This window comes from Lathyrus oleraceus, chromosome 7, assembly GCF_024323335.1.
Source record: "Lathyrus oleraceus cultivar Zhongwan6 chromosome 7, CAAS_Psat_ZW6_1.0, whole genome shotgun sequence".
NCBI lineage: Eukaryota > Viridiplantae > Streptophyta > Magnoliopsida > Fabales > Fabaceae > Lathyrus > Lathyrus oleraceus.
In genome coordinates, this window is record NC_066585.1 from 465,612,287 (window position 1) to 465,632,518 (window position 20,232).

Here is a 20,232-nt window from a genome sequence, read left to right on the forward strand (position 1 = left end):
GAGATATAAAGTTTGTTTCATTTGGATTAAAATTGAGAAAAGTTATGCTTGGTCAAAGTAAGACTTTATTTTAGGACACTTAGAAAATTTTCTAAGTCCAAAATTTGTCAAGAATTATGGGCCAGATTTCTTGCACTTCAAGGCATCTTTTGAAAACACTTTCTTCATGACAGTTGTACCTTGATATGTCCTCTTTCACACCCTTTTGGAACCACCTAATTTGGATCATTGGTTTGGAAGATACACTCATGTAAAGTTGGTATCATAGGCTGAATTTTTTGACAGCATTTAGGTCAAACTGGCCCAACCATTTTGCAGCTTTGGAACCTGAACTTTATGGCCATTTTTCACCTCTTTCCACTCATCATTTCAAGTTGTGTTCAACATGAAAAATTTTAAGTTCCATTCCCTCTTTCTACTGTTTTAATTGCCTTGCCATTTGAACATGTATTCATCAAGATATAAAGTCTTAAAGTCACCATGTTGGACTTATTTCCATGTCTTGCTGCATAAACCAACCAGCCCTTGCATTTCCTCATTTGGTCATTTGCTTTATGCACTTTTGTTGTCAACTCACTTAAGCTTTGCCACAATTAGATCTTATAATACACCTTACCTTTTGCACCACTTTTTGCATCATTGTGTCATGAACTAAACCATACCCTTAAGCCCATTCAAACACTTAAAACCCTACATATTTAAGACTTGGAAACCCTAATCTGAGAGGGAGGCTGCTACATTTTCGACCTAAGAAAGGCAAGGAGAGAAATACCAAGTTCCATTCCCTTTCCATTGGCACAAGTTCTTGAAATCTCAAAGCATCAAAAGAACATCTTCCCTCTCTTTCCTTTCTTCCACTATCAAGAAGCAGTGAACTGTTTTCCACTAGGTAAGTCCTCTATCCCATCTTCCATGACCATATTCCATGTTTGTTCACCATGTTGTTCATGCTATTGTCATATTTATTCATGTTTACTTCATGCTATTTTCCACTATGCCATGCTTGTTTCATGCAAATTTTTGTTGTTAATATCATGCTATGTTTGTCTTATGGACCCTTCATTGAAGCATGTTCATTAAACTTTAATTTTGTAACATTGAATTTTTTGCCAAATCCTTGCATGAGCCTACCTTGTTGTTCACTTTTCTACATGCTAGAGCCATTATTTTTAATAAAACAAGACATCATTGTGTTCTACATGTTTCAGACTTGAATTTTGCTTTCTACATCATCCCATTTCATGAACTATAGAGTGAGATAAGTTGTGTAGAAGATGGAGGAATTTGGTCTGTTTTTTTTCGGGTATGCCATGCTGCATGTTGTTGTTTTTACGTTGCATGAAGAGCAGGACGCGTGTCATCTCCGTGGCCATCGGATCTGGGTGCGCGTGTTCGATCCCGTCCGTCTGTGCATTTCTTGTCGTTTAATGACTTAATAAAGTCACCGTGACCAATTGTTGTGTGGACATACTGATTGTTTAATGCCATATTTCTTTTATTCCTGTCACATGGAATATTTCGCTGGGCTGTGGGCCTCAGCACCCTGCTGTTCATACCCCACATTTCGCCAGGCCCATTACTAATATCCTTTTATTTCCATTTCATTTTTTATTCTTTTATTCATTTTCTTTATTCTGTTTTATTTTTAATTAATAAAAATACTTTATTTATTCATAAAAATGCCAAAAAATATTTTTTACTTTCCCTATTGTCTTATTTAATTTATTTTTATTTTTATTTTTGTTTTTATTTAATGCTAATATTTTATTTCAATTATTTGTTCCAAATAGGCCATTTTAACACACTTTTTTTCATTTATTTTATTTTCATAACTTAAAATTATTTTTAGATTTTGATTTTTGGGATGAGGGTTGACCAATGTCTCATGGTCAACCTGACCTTTGATTGGAATTTTATTTCTCATTTTCAATTTATTTTAGATTTATTTTTGACCTAGTTTGCTTGGTTGACTTTTCATTTGACTTCTGTTTTATTTCGATTAATTTATACACCAATTTTCGTTATTTTTCAAATATTTTTGGGGGATGATGATGTCCTGACCCCACCTCATTTAATTTATTTTTTCATAATTTATTGGATTAATTTAATATTTATTTGATAATTTTTAAGTTGACTTGACTTTTTAGTTGACTTTTCTATGATTGATGTTTGACTTAGGGATTGCTTAAGACAATTGAAGAGATCTTTTGATCCTCCCTTGTTCATCTCATATGCCACATATTAGAGGCCTTTCATCTCAATTTTATTTGATCCTTGCATTATTTCCCGATTAAATTATTCATTGATTTTGTGTGCATAGTTTCACTTGTCTGATTCATCTGATAATTTTTATACTTGTTTCTTTCATCCATGCTTCTATTGTTTGATTGTTTAACATGTTTATACTTCTCATACATTGTATAATGCTCATTCATTTCATTCTTTGATTATTTGATTTGATCATATACTTGTTTATATATCTTATTGTTCGATTAATTGTGGCCTACTTGTATGGTGTATAAGGCATATATTATTATTGCTTGATTACCATGAACATCCCCATTCATAACAAATGTACCCCTCTCCCTTGAATTGTATAATGTTTATTTCTTTCATTATTTATTCACCTGTTAATACAAGAACTAAAACCAACATCCGATAACCATTTCATAATAAGATCAAAACCTCGATCCAACGTCGAGTAATCATTTTCCAAACTTAACATAACCAGCACGCATTCATCCATTCTTTTGTAAGTCGATTGCTTCATGCATCGCCATCTACCACCTGTAAGTCGATTGCTTCATGCATCGCCATCTACCCTTATCCTCTCCTTGCTCCAATCGTCAATTCTTGTTCTGTTTAGGTAGCACCCATTATGTAGAACCCTTTGTATGATGACATTAGGCAGTATTCCCTTATTCCTTTGTATGATAACATAGGTAGGATTCCCACATTCTTTTGTATGATAACATAGGTAGGACTCCCATATTCCTTTGTATGATAACATAGGTACGATTCCCATATTCTTCTGTATGATAACATAGGTAGAATTCCCTCATTTCTTTTGCATGCTAACATTAGATAGATGTTCCCATTTATAAATCCTAACACATAGGTCCACATTGCATGACAACTCTAGGACAGAGCTTCCCCACTTTTAGACCTTCCGTGCGTCTCTGATCCTGTGGCATGTCAGTCCGTCCTATTGCAAAGAGCTAACTGCCTAAGACTCGATTCAGCGAGCTGCGACACCTGCTGCTAGGACGTGAACACATTGTCCACTCTCCTTTGACACGACTGGTGTCCTCTTTTGTAAGTCCATGTTCAGATGGAAATCCATATGTAGCCGAACTACGGCAACTCTGATTCTCATGTTCAGATGAGATACGTAGGCACGAGATGCGATGTCTTGCCGAGTTTTTGACTAACAATTAACAACTAACCCTTGTTTGCTTTCGCCCTCGTTGTGATTCTTTTCTCTCGCCCTCGTTGTGATCGAGACCTTCCCTTTCTCTTGCCCTAGTTGCAATCGAGACCCTTATTCCCGTAGTTAGTTGAACTACGTTTTTCTCTGATTCTCATTCCAGATGGGATACGTAGGCATAAGAAGCGATGTCTTAGCGAGCACACTTCTCCTTAGCCCATAGGTAGCCGAGCTACGAAGACTCTGATTCTCATATTCAGATGAGATACGTATGCAGTGGATGCGATATCCGTGCGAGTCATTTTCTTTTGACCTCTCTTTTAGTAAATAGTACATTAGATATTCACACACCCTTTAGACAAGAAGAACAATAGTGGATCCCGTAGAGTACTACGGATGCGTAGGGGTGCTAATACCTTCCCTTCGCGTAATCGACTCCCGAACCCAAGATTTGGTTGCGAGACATTGTCTTTTCCTTTCCTTTCTCCAGGTTTACTTCGAGCGTTTCCTTTCCCTCCTTTGGGATAAATAACGCACGGTGGCGACTCTTCTGTCATTTCTTTTCTTGTCGGTTGTTTTTTCGCATTCTCTATTTTTTAGATTGCGACAGCTGGCGACTCTGCTAGGGACCCGGTTTCCCTAAGTGAGTCCCTCCTAGCTTTTATAGGTTTCTTATTTGTTGGGTGTTTATTCTTTTGTACAGTTATTTATTTTTCAGCATTTACCTGCTTTGTTGCATTTGTGTACATATCATTGCTTGTATCTGTTGGCTCTGTTGTTGGGTTGTTTGTTTGTTGGGGTGGGATGTTCTATGAGAGATAAGCCCACTACCCAGGCTTGAGCGTACACATAAGTGTTAGAGTGGATAGTCATGAGACTTACATGGCATGTTGCTACGTTAAGTCGTTCATGAAGACCCACATCCATACGAGGTTTCTTTTCGATATATTATGTCCTATGGGTGTTCCATAACGACAGATATTCCTCTAGAAATCGTCGACTCTGGTGATCATTTCCCAAGAACTCAGTCGAGGCCTCTCCTCCGAGACGCGTTTATGTTAGCTCTGGTGGGCGCATTCTCGTTGCTCAATCCGAGGACCCCGAGACTGGGAACTTGCTTTAGGATGTCCTGTTGAGAGGAGTCAGTGGAGGTCTTTTATCCCGTAATAATGCCAAACCTTCAGTGGTAAACGTATTATTCTCGACTGAAGGGCTGAAGCTGGCAAACTTTTGTTCTTAGAACCTACCAGTGAGGGGCGGGCTAAATTCAGGAAACCTTAACCTCCAACCAACCCGGTTTTCTGGAGCAGAGTTTTGATCTTGTATTATATTCCTCAGTGGGTTTCTCTTCAGCCAGTGCAACCCGACAGATGTCCAAGCAGATACAGCAGTCCTGCTTTCCATGTCACTGCATTGCATCACATCATTCTGCATTCATATCATTTAACACATGTTTATCCATTTCTAGGGGGTTTACATCTTCTTCTTGATTCCAGTCGGGGTTTTCTGGTTATCCTGAGATGGATATTGGCAGAAAGAGACACGTCGCCTACAAGTTTCCTGTGGTTTGTTTGGAGCCTATTCAACAACTGATGAAGTTAATGAATCATGATTCTCTAGTAGGGTTCCGGAAGGATTACGGTTTGATTCTGAGTTTCGTCACGGTTCTTTCCAAAGATCAACACGATGCTCTCTTTACACTGTTGCAGTTCTATGACCCTCCATTGAGGTGTTTCACATTCCCGGATTATATTTTGGTCCCTACTTTGGAGGAGATTGCCAGTTTTCTTAAAACTCCTATCAAGTCACAGTTGCTATTCTACAGTTCCGAGTTTCTGCCCGATCTCAGCATGGTTGCTTCAGCCACATATTTGGGGAAATCAGTCTTGAAGGCTAATATGTGTTAGAAAGGAGGAGTCAGTGGTTTTCATTTGAGTTTTTTAGTGAGAGAAGCCAAGAAGAAGCTTGAAGAAGGTGATCAGAGAGGTTTCAATGTTGTGTTGGCTCTTTGCGTATACGGGATTGTCTTGTTCCCTAATGTTGCCAAATTTGTGGACGTAGACGCAATACGCCTTTTTGTGTTGGGTAATCCAGTGCCGACCTTGTTGGGATATTTCTTTCATTCAGTTCATCACAGGAATGAGAATAGAAAAGGAGGACTGGTGAATTGTTGTGCACCTTTGTTTTATAAGTGGTTCAGTTCTCACTTACCCAAGTCAGGAGTGTTCATTGATGTCGAGGACTCGTTGAGTTGGTCGAAGAAATTGATGGGGTTGAGATCTGAAGATATTTCTTGGTGGTCTGACCAGAACTTGCTTCGGGCGGATATTATTCACAGTTGCGGGAACTTCCCGAATGTACCGTTGGTAGGAAGAAGAGGAGGTATCAACTATAATCATTCTCTAGCAGTCAGACAGTTTGGATATGCTTTAAGAACTCCGCCTTTGGAAAAGGATGTGGAAGAATCTCTGTGTTTTCCATGATTCATCTGATTTGACTGTATCCCGTAAGGCAGCTGAGGCCTGGTTCAAGGTGATCAAGAAAGGAAGAACTGTGCTTGGAAAAGGAGATTGTAGAACTTATCCTCAGTATGAAGATTGGCTTCAAGGAAGAGTTGAAGAGTTTGGTCTTCCGTTTCCTATTGAAGAACCTTTGTATCCACTTACTCCTGAACAGTCAACAATGGTGAGCCGAGAGGAGTATGACAAATTGAAGAATGCCATGGAGGAGCTTCAAACTGAAAACTCAGAGTTAAGTGCGAAGTTGCAAGTGTATGCATCAATTCCATGAGGCAGAATATCAGAAGGGGGAAGCCGTCAGATTGCAAGAGGAAGCAGAGAGGAAATTAGTTGTGGAGGTGGACTTCTTCAGGAAGACAGGCAAGGCCTTGAGATCATCCAGTTCTGAGTTGAGGCGAGTCAAGCAACGGTTAATGGATGCTCATGGTAAATTAGTTGGGTGGCAAGAGCAATGGGATGCATTTTCAGCTTCTCAGAAAGCAAAAGAGGAGGAAATGGTAGCTCAACTGACTGGTCAGATGGAGAAGTTGAAGACTCAGCTGAAAGAGAAGAACAATGAGCTTTTGTGCGCCCGTTCAACCAATGGTTACATCACGGATCAACTCAACAAGGCTCAAGAGCAGATTGAAGAACTCAAAGTGCTGGCAGGTTTGAAGAAATCCAGACTTGAAGAGGTATTCGGAGAAGATGATGGGAACTACTACAGAGAGCACATCAACTAGTTGGATGGAGCTATTCACGAGAGGAATCTTCTTATCAGGCGTTTGACAGAATTTCCAGATCATCCCGACACAGTGGCATTGTTGGCTGAAGTGAGGCGCAGTCCTTATGGGTTATATACAAGAGGCTGATTCCTGATTTTTGTTCCTCTCTTTATTTTTTGTGTTGTTGCTTTGTAGTGATGATCCACAGGCTTGTTGTGGAGATCTTCTCTTGATGTACTGTTGGCTAAGGCCTTTCTCCTTGAACTCATTTATATGATGGTTTTCCTTATTGCATATTGGTCCTCTGAAGTTTATCCATGGCTCGATTTTCTTGTGAGACTTGAATCAAGGGGGTAGAATACCCTTTGGAATCGATAAACATGTCATTGCATATTCATTTGCATGCCTTGCATAACAGGTACCGCTACGGTATTCTCATATTATTTGGTGTTCCACTAGCAGGATAGCTGATTCAGGAATCCACCGGTACGGTACCTGCAGAAACCAGCAGAGAGCTATGGAGGGCCTACAAGCAGAACTCGCCGAGATGAGAATCCGTATGAACCAATTCATGGATGTGGTCCAGGGAGTAGCTTAAGGACAGCAAGAGCTCAGACAGATGATGCAAAGGAATCCATCCACTACTCAATCAGAGACGGTAACTGATCCTCCAGCTGGAGAGGTTAACGGACCCAGCGGACCGGGGCCTATCCCGATCCCACATGTCAATTCTGGTCAACAGCCCGTCCATGACGACCAGGACGATCAGTTCACCCAGATGCAGGAAGACTTTGGCATGGGCCATGGCATGGACCCCATGTTCAGGAGATTAGAGGAGAGGCTGAAGGCAGTGGAAGGACAGAACCCTCTGGGGGTAGACGTTGCTGACTTGGGGTTGGTCCCAGGTGTGAGGATGCCACCAAAATTCAAAGTTTCGATATTTGACAAGTACAATGGCAGCTCTTTCCCCAAAACCCATGTGCAAGCCTACTTCCGTAAGATGGTTGCGTACTCTGACGACAAGAAGCTACTCATGTACTTCTTTCAGGACAGCCTAGCTGGGGCATCCCTAGAATGGTACATGAGGCTGGACAGAGCCCACATCCGTTGCTGGAGGGACTTGGCAGAGGCCTTCGTAAAGCAGTATCAGTATAATGCAGATATGGCTCCAGACAGAACTCAACTTCAGAATCTATCTCTTAAAAGCAATGAGTGCAGATATGGCATAGACTTTAGTGTGATTCCTATCAATCGACTGTCAAGTCTCTTATTAATTCATCCTCCATTCTAATCATTTCAATTAATCATTCAATCATTCCTCTTGCTTCAATCACCTTGCTTTCATCCCTAGTGGGTTGAACTACGAAAGCTCTGATTTCCTTATTGCACTATAAGGATACGTAGGCAAGAAACCCAGTTTCTTCGCGATCTACCCTATTTATTCAATCATTCTTCATTCATCCCATCAATACCATATTTTTGAGATCAACTATACTTCTCCTCGGACTCTTTGTCTATCATTTTAGAACGATTTAGCGACAGTCCACCTCATCAATTGAGAGTTGTTTGGGACTATGCCCAAACACTTAATTCGGTCTTTCTTTTGGGTTTTACCCTATAACGATAGCCTTGCTAGCCCACATACTGGTAAATGCCTACCTTGCTCTTTGATTCAGAGTCTATCTCCTTCTTGGATCCAAGATACTATTCTTATTTGATCTCGAACTGTTTGTTCCCCATCCAGTGATATATTGTTCCTTGTACATAACAATACTTTCTCTTGGCCCCCGCATATACCCTTTTAGGAAGATATAGAAGCAGTCCGTCTTGCGAATCAAGAGTTGTTTGGGAGTGTTCCCAAACACTTAATTCAGCCTTTGTTTTTGGCTTTACGCTATAGCGACAACCATGCTAGCCCATGTACTGATAAATGCATATTTACTCTTCGATTTCAAGTTCCACCCATTTGTGGGTTCCCTTGATACCATTCTGTTACTACAAGTTATACTTTTCATCACTGTATATCTCTCTCCTTATTCTCGTAGTTCGACGAACTACGATTGCTTTGACTTTCTCATTGCACAATGAGAATACGTATGCACGAGGATACGAATCCTTGACGAGCATACTTCTAATTATTCCTCCTTCACCTTAGGGTATAATTCATACCTTTCATAATCTGTTATCTATCTTCGATCATAAATCGTTCATCCAGTGATATACTACTTCTTTGAGGTCAGAAATACACTTTCTTTGGAATTCCATATACACCCTTTTAGGACGCCCTAACGAAAAGTCTGCATTTCTACCTAGAGTTGTTTGGGACTGTGCCCAAACACTTAATTCCTTTTTTTTGGCTAAACATCCTATAGTGGCAGCCATGCCAGTCCACGTATCGATTGAAGATGTTTCCCTCTATGGTACAAATCTCTCTTCTCTTATGGATTTCAATACACTTTTACCTTTCGGTTTCAAACAATACTTCTTCAGTCACTTGTTATCGAACATTCAATTATGTGACTTTGGTCACTTCATTCCGTTCATCTCCATGATGCCTTCATATTCTACCTTCCTTCACTCCATGTGATATTCTAGTTATCTTTGAGCCAAATGCACTACCTTTTTGTGCTCCTTCTTGCGTCACCTTGTGAACCAAGAGATGTTTGGGCCATAGCCTCAAACACTTATTTCGTCATCTTTTCAGAATTATCCTATAGTGGCAGCCATGCTTGCCCACATACTGGTAATAGCCACCTTACTCTTGGGTTCATGTTTTCACCCCGTGTTGGAGTTCAAAACATAATTCTTTGGTTCAGACCATACCTTTGATCACACTTCTTTTCATCTCCCACCACTAGTTCTCTGAACTACTGAGCTATGAATTCCTCGTTGCACTATGAGGATACATAGGTATGAGGGGCCCAATCCTCACCGAGCACTTTATCTATTTCTCTTCTTTTCCCCATTTTTTTGCGAGTAATCTTTAGATATCACACCTATTCGAGCGAGAACAATCAAAACGGCTCCCATGGAGTACCATGGATGTTTGGCAGCAAGTATATCAGATTATGTTTAGAATGGTATATGTGCGCTCGATTTCAACCGTCACCGAGAGAATCCCACTTTAAGATCGTCAAATTTTTAAGGTATCTTAAGGGAACCTCTCATCATGGTCTTTGATTTCCTAAAGGTAGCGAGTGTAGCTTAGTAATTTTTTTAGATTCTGGTTTCGTGAGGTGCAAATCAGATAGGAAAAATACTAGGGATACATTTCACATCTCTGGATATGTAGTCGCTGATAAATATTGTGTACAAGTTTTATGGTTAGAGTAACAACTACTAGATTACGCTTTAAAACATGGTTGTGTTCCAATTAAGTGAGATAACACTAGCGCTATAAGCCTAACTAAGACTCCTTTTCTACATTCACACACTAAACATATTGAAATTTAACTTCATTTTCTTAGGGATCATGTTGAAAAAGGCGATGTTATTTTTGAATATGTGAACACTAAAAATCAGCTTGCTGATATTTTAACAAAACTGTTGCCCGCAAAACAATTTCAGAAAATTTGTAGGGAATTGGGGATCCTTGATCCTTCTTGATTTGAATAATAATTGATTCTATTTATCATTTGGTTTTTCTATATATTTTATTATGCACTAACAATTTCTTTTATGTTTGAAAACACTTAATCAATAATTTGTTGTATGGATCAGATGAATGATTTTATATTTTTTTATTGGTTTAAACTCCTTTTAAAAAGTTTATTTAAAATGATAGGAGAATGAACCGGCTAGCCTCAAACAGTTAAAATTTGAGTGACATGAGATTTAAGTTTAATTATTTTATTTTATTGTAAAATAAATATTTAATAACGATATAACAAAAAACTTGTAAGAGTGAAATGTTTAAAATAATTACAAGAACCAATCATGTAATTCATTATTTAAAAAATAAATAACTTTATAGTGATTATTTAATTTAAAAATTGTGTTGTTTAAAGAATAAATAGTTTTCTAGTGATTTAAAAAAAAAGTTGGAGCATGTAACTATTTGTACAAAGTTAGAAATAAGATAGGATACATTTTGTATGATGACATTATCATCTGGCGTAAAACAATAGTATGATAATAGTGCATTTGGGTTTCCAAGCAGTTTTAATAGTGGTAATAATTAGCGCACTAATCGGCATTCAACAGAGTCGCTTTGGCCGAGTGGTTAAGGCGTGTGCCTGCTAAGTACATGGGGTTTCCCCGCGAGAGTTCGAATCTCTCAGGCGACGTATTCTGTTTTTTAAATAATTAATTTGTCATTATTTGTACGGTCTTCTTTTCAATTTCTCGCTCGCTCTAATCAATTATTCCGGCAATGACTCTTACGTGTTTTCTCATGCTATTGCCAACTTTAAATTTCTATATTAAATTAATACTACTCTGTTATAATATTTATTTCTTCTCTTTTTCTTTTCTTTTTTGTTTTTAATTTCAAATCTCATTTTATTTTTATTTATAAACTCCCTAAACATAACAATAATTCTTTCTTTTTTTAATTTCAAATCTCATTTTATTTTTATTTATAAACTCCCCTAAACATAACAATAATTCTTTCTTTTTTTAATTTCAAATCTCATTTTATTTTTATTTATAAACTCCCCTAAACATAACAATAATTCTTTCTTTTTTTTAATTTTGAATCTCATTTTATTTTTATTTATAAACTCTCCTTCATCAAATATATATATATATATATATATATATATATATATATATATATATATATATATATATATATATATATCAACCTTTTCTTTTAATCATTTCTCACTTGTATTTTTTTTACTTTGAAGATAATATGTGTCAAGAACATCAAAACAAATTCAAGTCATTATTCAATAATTAAAGACTCCAAACTCAAATTAAAATAAACTCATTCAAAATCTACTATCAAAAGTGGAAAAAGAATAACTTTTAGTTAAAGGCCTCCTCTACTACTACTATCTCGGAAAAGGTAGTGTAGGTAATCCCTCCGCTACTACTATCTCAGACGCCCTTTTAGTTAAAGGCCTTAAGCACAATCTCATTATTATTAGTCAATTATGTGACAAGGGTATAAAGTCTCTTTTTTTAAAAACTGTTGCATGATTGAACATAATGATAATAAGAATGATGTGCTTAAGGGCTGGAGAGAAAATAATGTATACATGCTTAACTTGAATGAAGTATCCTCGACAAACGCTAAATGTCTCATCTCCATGAGTGAAGACTCGTGGCTTTGGTATAGGCGATTAGCGCATGTCAACTTATTAATCAAAAGATCTAGTAGTTGGTCTTCCCAAAATCAAATTTTCAAAAGATCACTTATGTGATGCGTGCCAAATGGGAAAGCAAACAATGATCTCGTTTAAATCTAAAAATATTGTTTCCACAACGAGACCCCTTTGTAGCGGGGTATTTGTTACCTTATGGCTTATTGACTAAACCAAAAGTAAACATACAATTCGAGTCGCCACCGCACTTTTATTTGTCCAAAGGGAATGCTAAAAAGCGAACAAAAGTCAAGTAAGAAGTTTTATCAAATAAAAAAACTAATAAAAATGTCAGAGATCTAGGTAAGGGGGTTGATTATGAAATAGGAAGGTTTTAAGCATCCAAAATATCCTTAGTACTCTAAGGGAACCTCTTTTTGCAAATGTGTGTTGTAGGTTGGTATTTATGAAAATATGTGCAAAGGATTGGGGGGATGAGAAGAGAATAGATTATATTTACAAATTTGTTGTTTGAATGGATGAACCCATTGCCTACGTACCATCACAAAGGTAGGATCAAAACCTCGTAGTTCGGGGTAAAAATCTCAAAGATTGGTGAATTGATTTGATCAAAAGCCTTAAGGTCTTTTGTTATCAAAAGGAGAAAACTCAACCTAAACCAACAATCCACCATGTGAGGAGAGCTTCAACATACTAGTGAGGGGTGAACCCTATAATAAGTATGGAAGACTTATAGTCCAATCACTAAGGATAAGGTGAGGTTTACATCAACCACCATGATAACTCAAACCTATGGCTAATGTTAATGAAAAGGTTTTAACAAAGGTGGCCATTGAAACCATAAAATCAACTTGAAGTGAGTTGTATTTACAAGTTAGATTTATTTACAAAATGAGGTCAAAGTTGAATTAAGATCTATTCATAATGAGTATTAATGAAAAGATTTTGGAAAGTCAAAGGCATAAGACCTAGGTTTCTAGTTTGAAAACAAAGTCAAAGTTTGCACAAAAGAGTTTGGCTTGGGTTTGAGTGAGGAGAAGAAGAGAAGGGCTAGTCCTAAAGCATACAAAGATAAGAGAAGAGATAAACCCCTTGGAGTTCCTTTTAGAAGAACAATAAATGAATCTGACGAAGAAGAACATGTTTGCTTCAAAGCCATCAACGAAGAAGATGATGATAAGGTAACATATCTTATAAGAAAATGTTTAAGTTAAGTGTTAAATTTAGTACAGAGAATGAAAAATTGAAAAGAAACATCATAGAGTTTAAAGATTATATTGAGTGTATGGAAAATAATAATAAAACGCTTGGAAGTGAAATAACTTATATTAGAAGACAATTAATTAAATGTGAAACTCAGGTTTCATTTAAAAATGAAGTAGATAACCTGCATGAAACCCTAGGTAAATTCACTAAGGGTGAAGATAACCTAGATTTAATTTCATCAAACCAAATGGCTTCCTGTAATAAAAATGGATTAGGTCATCAACCTAATAAATCATTCATTAGCATTTGTCATGACAGGAAGAAATCTTATTATTTTATATTTAAGTGCAAGTGTTTTAATAAAGTTGGTCATTTAAAAGATTTATGTTATTTTAAAATGCATGTTTTAAGATGGTCAAAAGGTAATACCTCACGACCCCTTAAAAACACTAATGAACATGGATCCATCAAATTTGGATACCAAAGTTGAAATTCTAACTTGCTTTGCAGGAACGCTTATCAGTTTAGAGGGATTAATTGTAAATTAAGAAATTTTGTACAAAACATGAGTATGAAAGTTCCATCATAATATTATTTTGATAAGATTGTTGGTGAGGAACTCTTAGGAAAGTTTTGTGATCCTATTTTGTCACTATTGAAGATATGTGATCCAACTCTCGTATCAAGCAACTCAGTTTTCTAACTAAATTATTAACCACTAGGTAAAGTCAATACATAAGTTCCTACGGCTAAAGCAACAACCTTTACTCCATTGCCAACTCGTAGGTCAACTTCACCTTTTGCCAAATCTATACTCCTTTTTAGCCCCTACTGTCGCAACGCGAAAAACAACCGGCGGGAAAAATTACAGAGCCGCCACCGACGCTATTCATCCTATGACGGAAAGGGAGCGCAGGACTAACCTAAGAAGGGAAAGGAACGGTCTTACGACCAGAGATTGCAAGGTACGGGAGTCGATTACGAAAGGGGAAGGTATTAGCACCCCTCACGTCCGCCGTACTCGACGGGATCCATGCTCAAAAGAATAGGAAAAGGTTGCTAATAAACTTCTCAAAGAAACTGCACAAACTGGAATGATAAACAGGTGGGGAAGACGGAGGAAGTGGACTCGGCAGTATGTCGCATCCTGGGCCTACGTAGTTTGTCAGAAACAAACATCAGAGTCGACGTAGTTCGGGGAAAGGGAGACATGCTCGCTAGGACATCGCGTCATATGCCTACGTATCTTCTCTATCCAGAGAAGAATCAGAGCACTCGTAGCTCGGCTAACGCACGCCGAAACAAAACACCAAAAAGGGACGCTGAGACGTCAAAAGAAACACTCAACAGGAAACAGAATGCCAATACATGGACTTACACCTGACTCCTAACAATAACAAACAAGGAAACAGAATGCCAATACATGGACTTACACCCGACTCCAAACAATAGCAAAAAAAATAAGAAACAGAATGCCAATACATGGACTTACACCCGACTCCTAACAACAAAAAGGAAACAGAATGTCAATACATGGACTTACATCCGACTCCAAACAATAACATGTAGGAGAATAGCCATCCAAGGCACAGCGGAATTTAAAAATTTCTCCATTTAGTGATCCTTACGAATGGGCGTGATCAGTGATAGAATCGTTACCTCTTGTGGCGATTCAAACCTTTGGTGCAGATCTCTGATAATGATCAAAACCTTTGATACAGACCCACGGGGCGATCACGAACGTTGAACGATGACAACGTCTCTACTCAGTCCACACGAACGGATTCCTTCAATCGCAGTGCTAGCTGTTATGAATGAAGGCTTTGAGTGAGAGAAAGAGGGAAACAAAATTCCAAGTCTCTACTTGAATTTCTGTCTGAGTGGAGTGACAATGCTTATACCCAAGGGGTTCTATTTATAGAACCACTTGTGTGGGCTTCAAGCCAAAAAGCCCACTTAAGTGTATTTTGCCCATATCTCATAATATGCCAAAATCACTTAAGTATTTGGTACCTTACCATATTTCGTTTCCACTTAAGTGCACCATACGTTACGATGTTCCTTAGTTATTCTATCTCTCATGAATCCGTCCTTTGTGTGTGACCCTATAGGTTTTCGCGATGTTGGCAATTATATTAAATCACACATTTAACATAATAAACAGTGAGCGGTATCTAGCAACACATCACTGCTACCCAAGTCACGAAAATATCATGTGATCTGACAAAACCTCCTGTGATAATAATTATGTGTATAATTACCCCTTTGCCCTTATGTCTATATTGAACACAAGGTATAGACCGTGTCACCCTTGTCCAGTTCAATATTGGGCCCATAGACATTTATCCTGTTACGCAGGATTGGCAAATTCCATCTAGGACACTCATGTCCCTCAGCATGCTTTGTGGAGTACCCATCAACTGTCTTTATGGTTATCCAGTTACGGACAACGTTAGATCAGCAACAAAGCACTCGACTCTACATCTAGGATCCATAGTGGTTTCAGGTCGAAGAGTGGTATACACTATTATCACCATGAGAATAACTTATGACACTTTGCATAACTTTCTATATAGTATTCTCATAGCGGGTCAATCCGGTATAAATATTACTCCTAATATTCATACCTATGTTTAAGACTTGATAACTCTTTATCCATGATCCATGAGATGTGATCATCAGTCTACAAACAAATAGTCTTAATGCTTTAATGTTATCCCACTTCACACTAAAGCTCGACTACGGATACTTTAAGAATAGTGTCCTTATGTTTAATGTGTTCTCATGATTAAGTCACACTTAATACATTAAACAGACTATCTATTCCAGGGACTTTATTAATCAACCATAATAAAGAAAATGCCTTTAAATAATTCGATACAAGTACCAAAAGTATTGGCCTCTAGGGCTTACACCAACATAACAAACACTAACCAGCGAACACCAAAGAAAAGGTTCTCACACTACGCCAAAAACTGGAATAGACAGTGCACCTTAGAGGGCGCTTTCTTAAAGAAGCGCACTCTAAAGTGAAGAGAAAAATAAGGAGGAATAGACAGCGCACTTTAGAGGGCGCTTTTGTAACAAAGCGCCCTCTAAAGTGAAGCGAAAAAATAATGAGGAAATGGAGGGACACCAATAGAGGGCGCGTTTATGAAAGCGCCCTCTAAGGGTACCCTTAGAGGGTGCTTTTAAAAAAGCGCTCTCTAAGTCTATGTACATTTCCAGTTTATAAAGCGCTTTTGGAAAGCCTTAGAGAGCGCTTTTAGAAACGCCCTCTTAGGCCCCCTTTAGAGGGCGCTTTTTTTACACAAGCGCCCTCTAAGGTCCCCTTTATTAAACATTAAAATTATAACATATATACTGCATGTCTCTTTATTTTCCCTCTCTATATGCTATTTCGTTTACGTAACTGGGTTTTCTCTCTACTGCGATTACTCTCTACTGCGATTACTCCCGTCCTCCGTTCGTTCTCCCTCCCTCACCGTCGTCGTCGCCGTCGCCTTTTTCTGCTGCTGCGTTCACGTTCACTGAGTTATCTTCGTCCACCGTCGCTGTTCACTTTCTTCTCCATCGTTACCGCCACCTTGAAGGTATTTCTCTTCTCCATCGTTACCGTTCACTTTCTTCAGGTGTTTGATTAGGGCATTTTCTAAACTGAGTTTTACATTTTGTGCATTATGTTGATTAATGTTGTTTAGGGCAAACGAGCACTATATGGTGTTCATGAGCACCTTGTTGTAAGGTTTTTTATTTCTGATTGAAAACTGATGTCATTTGGAGTGTGTTTGAGCTTGTGCTTGGAAGTTTGATGATTATGGATGCAAGTTTGTTCATGTTCCAAACACCATAAGTTTGCATTGGTCTTTTGTATGCAGTAGGTGTGTGTAAGTTTGTATTCAATAATGATGAAAAAAAGAGAGAGTTTAGATTGTTGTAACATGAGAGAAATGGAAGGTATATGAATGTGTTTTTTGTGTAGCTTCACGAATATGGTCATTGTCTTACTTGGGTCTTATTGAATCATTTATATATTACAGATAAAATGGCTAACCAAGACGATACCCATGACGCGAGTGGATCACGTAACAATGTTGAAAAAGAAATCAAACGAGGATTGACTGTTATGAAGTCAATCATTCGTGCAAGAGACAAGGGTGAAAAATTCGAAGTACATTGGAGTGCTGAAGACCAACTAATTGAGCCTAACGGTTCAATGTTGGCAAGTTACATTGGTTCCCTTGTTCGACAACATATTCCGATTACATGTGATAATTGGAGAAGTCCGGAATTGAAGGTTGGCAAAGAAAAAATATGGTCCGAGATACAGGTACTTACCATATATTATTATATGTTTTTTTTGTTGACTATTTGTTGACCATATATTGTTATAATATTACTTATAATAACACACTCCATTTGTATGTTTTTTAGAGATCCTTTCACATCGATGAAAGCCGGCAAAAATATTGTATTCAATTGGCCGGAAAAAGACTCTGAGGATTTCGATCCTTTTTGTCCAACAAATTTCTCAAGGATGAGGAAGGAAACTTTGTTGAAGCAGAACGGTCAATGAAGTATGCGGAGATTATTTCAGCCGAAGAATGGGATAACTTTGTCGCCAAACGAAGAAACGAAAAATTCCATGTAATGTCTATTAATTATGGTATTATACAATTGTTAAGTTACTTGGTTCTAATATGCCTTAAACTTTTTTATCCAGGAAGTAAGCGACAAAAATCGGAAAAGGGCATCAAAACCCACGTATCCGTACAAAAAAGGGCGTACGGGATATGCACGGTTACAACAAAGAATTGTGAGTATATTCAAATGCTATGAGCTTATACATTGTCACAATATGTTATAATTGATGATCTTATAATCTGATTCAATTTGTAGCTAGCCGAGGAGAAAAGTGACGCAACATCTCTTCCGGAGCACGTATTGTGGAAGGCTGCTCGGGTTGGGAAGGATGGGGCTGTCGTTGAAGCGGTTCAAAATGTTTATGACGAATGTGTAAGTATATGTAACATTATTTCTTTAATTATATCGAAAATTTTGTTAGACATATAGTTCATTTTTAATCTCCTCTAATAATATTTCAGGAGACTTTATCCCAAACCTTACCTTCAACCGAGGTCCAGGATTGCAGGAGCGTACTTAGTCGAGTACTAAATGTTCCTGAGTATTCCGGTCGTGTGAGGGGTAAGGGTTTTGGTGTGACTCCGTCGTCATTTTATAAAAAAACCAAAAACAAAAAATCCTACCAACAAAGAGGTGATGGAGACCTTGGCGGAGTTAAGGGCACAAGTACTCGAACTGCAAAAGGAGAATGCAAGGTATAGAGAGGAAAGGTGCGGTTCCGAGGCAAAAGATACTAGTGACCGAGCTAGTATCAATTGTCAACCGAAATTTCCCGAGGTAATTATATATGTTATTATGAAATTAAAATAGCACTTTTTTACTTGACACATATACACGTTAACAATAACATTTATTATTGGTTTAGGGCATTACACCTTGTCAGCTGTATCTATCGTCACCAACTTATCGCATAGTTGGCAAGGGAAAAGTGCACAACACTTCGGGTGAATTACTTCACCATAATCCCCTCCCGGTGGGATATATGAAAGTTTCGGTTGACCTTGTATTAGATACCGACGCGCTTCTACCATTACATGACGTTGTTTCAGAGACAACGTTGATGCGAGATGCAGTCGGATCCTTTGTTGGATGGCCGTCAGATCTAATTTTCCCAGATGCCGAGGTATATATGTTCTAAATGATTATGAATATTTAGTATTCACATTTCAATTCAGCTACAATTATGATATTTAATCAATCCTTATTACATGGTAATGTTAGACTCCTACAAGACCCACACATAAAGCTGGTAAAGGGATTTCAAGACGCATCGAGTCGGTTGCATCTCAAAGAGGTACAAATATATATACCCATTGAATTATATACGCAACGATTCTGTTGCATCACAAAAAGTCATGATTTAATTTATATGAATTTTTAGGTTCCCGGTCGAAAGTTGAAAAAAGCTGGTAACGATATTCCAACGACGTCCGGGACAAAATCTCAAATTATGATGCGTCTTGAGAAAATGGTGGAAGAGTCCGATATTATGCACGGCGCCATCCGTAGTGTAGATTTTGATGAAGGTGTTTTCGGAATTGCTCATTCCGAAATAATTGCAAAGGAGGACATGCAACAACTTTTTGAACACGAAGAATTGGGCATCGCTGTCATTCATACATACATATGGTACTCCGATCAATCTATTATTTACTTAGTTGAACAATTTATTTACACATTTCAATGAATAGTCTAATGTTTATTATGTTTCTATTTAAGGTATATGTATGTAACATTGATGCGGGGAACTGAATTGTGTAACCGATTCAATTTTATTGTTGCTTCCCGTATCAACACAACGTTTATAACGAAAAATCCAACATCCGTAAAGAATGAACTAGTCGATAGATTCATGGCGGTCGGCGATAATACTACACCCAGTTTGTATTTTTTACCGTTTAATTCTGGCAACGGGTTAGATTTTCTTTCTAATAATTTCATTCTAATCTATGTATATCTTTTACGTAGAAAATTTTCATGCATCTAAATTTTTGTTTTATTTTACAGTGGTCACTGGGTGTTGGTTGCTATGGATCTTTCGAGACTAATGGTGTATTATCTCGATTCGTTATCGGGTGATTGGAGTAAATATCCGAGTATGAAGAAGACGGTTGACGCGTAAGTGAAATTCCCCTAAATATTCATGTGTATTTGTATATTTAATTATGTCTGTCAGATTGATCTCAATATACGTTTTTATTTTGTTAGGGCAATACTAAAATTTAGATCGAAAAAGAATTACCGTAATAGGAAGGACATTACCTGGGTCAGAGTTCAGGTATATATTAAGTATCTTATTTTTGCTTATAATAGTGTTTGTTTTTTTGCTTATAATAGTGTTTGTAAGAAATTAACTATATATATATTGTTTGTTTTTCTGTGTAGTGTCCTCAGCAAAACAATTCGGTCGATTGCGGATTTTTTGTATTGAGATTTATGAGAGATATCATTGCGTTGAATCG

At 37.7% G+C, this 20,232-nt stretch overlaps 1 non-coding gene across 1 annotated transcript; it reads left to right on the forward strand.

The window, feature by feature from the left end:
• The first annotated feature begins 10,854 nt into the window (after positions 1 to 10,854).
• Positions 10,855 to 10,936, forward strand: TRNAS-GCU (transfer RNA serine (anticodon GCU)). Its single transcript has one exon. It is a non-coding gene; the product is annotated as a tRNA-Ser (tRNA).
• The last annotated feature ends 9,296 nt before the right edge of the window (positions 10,937 to 20,232 follow it).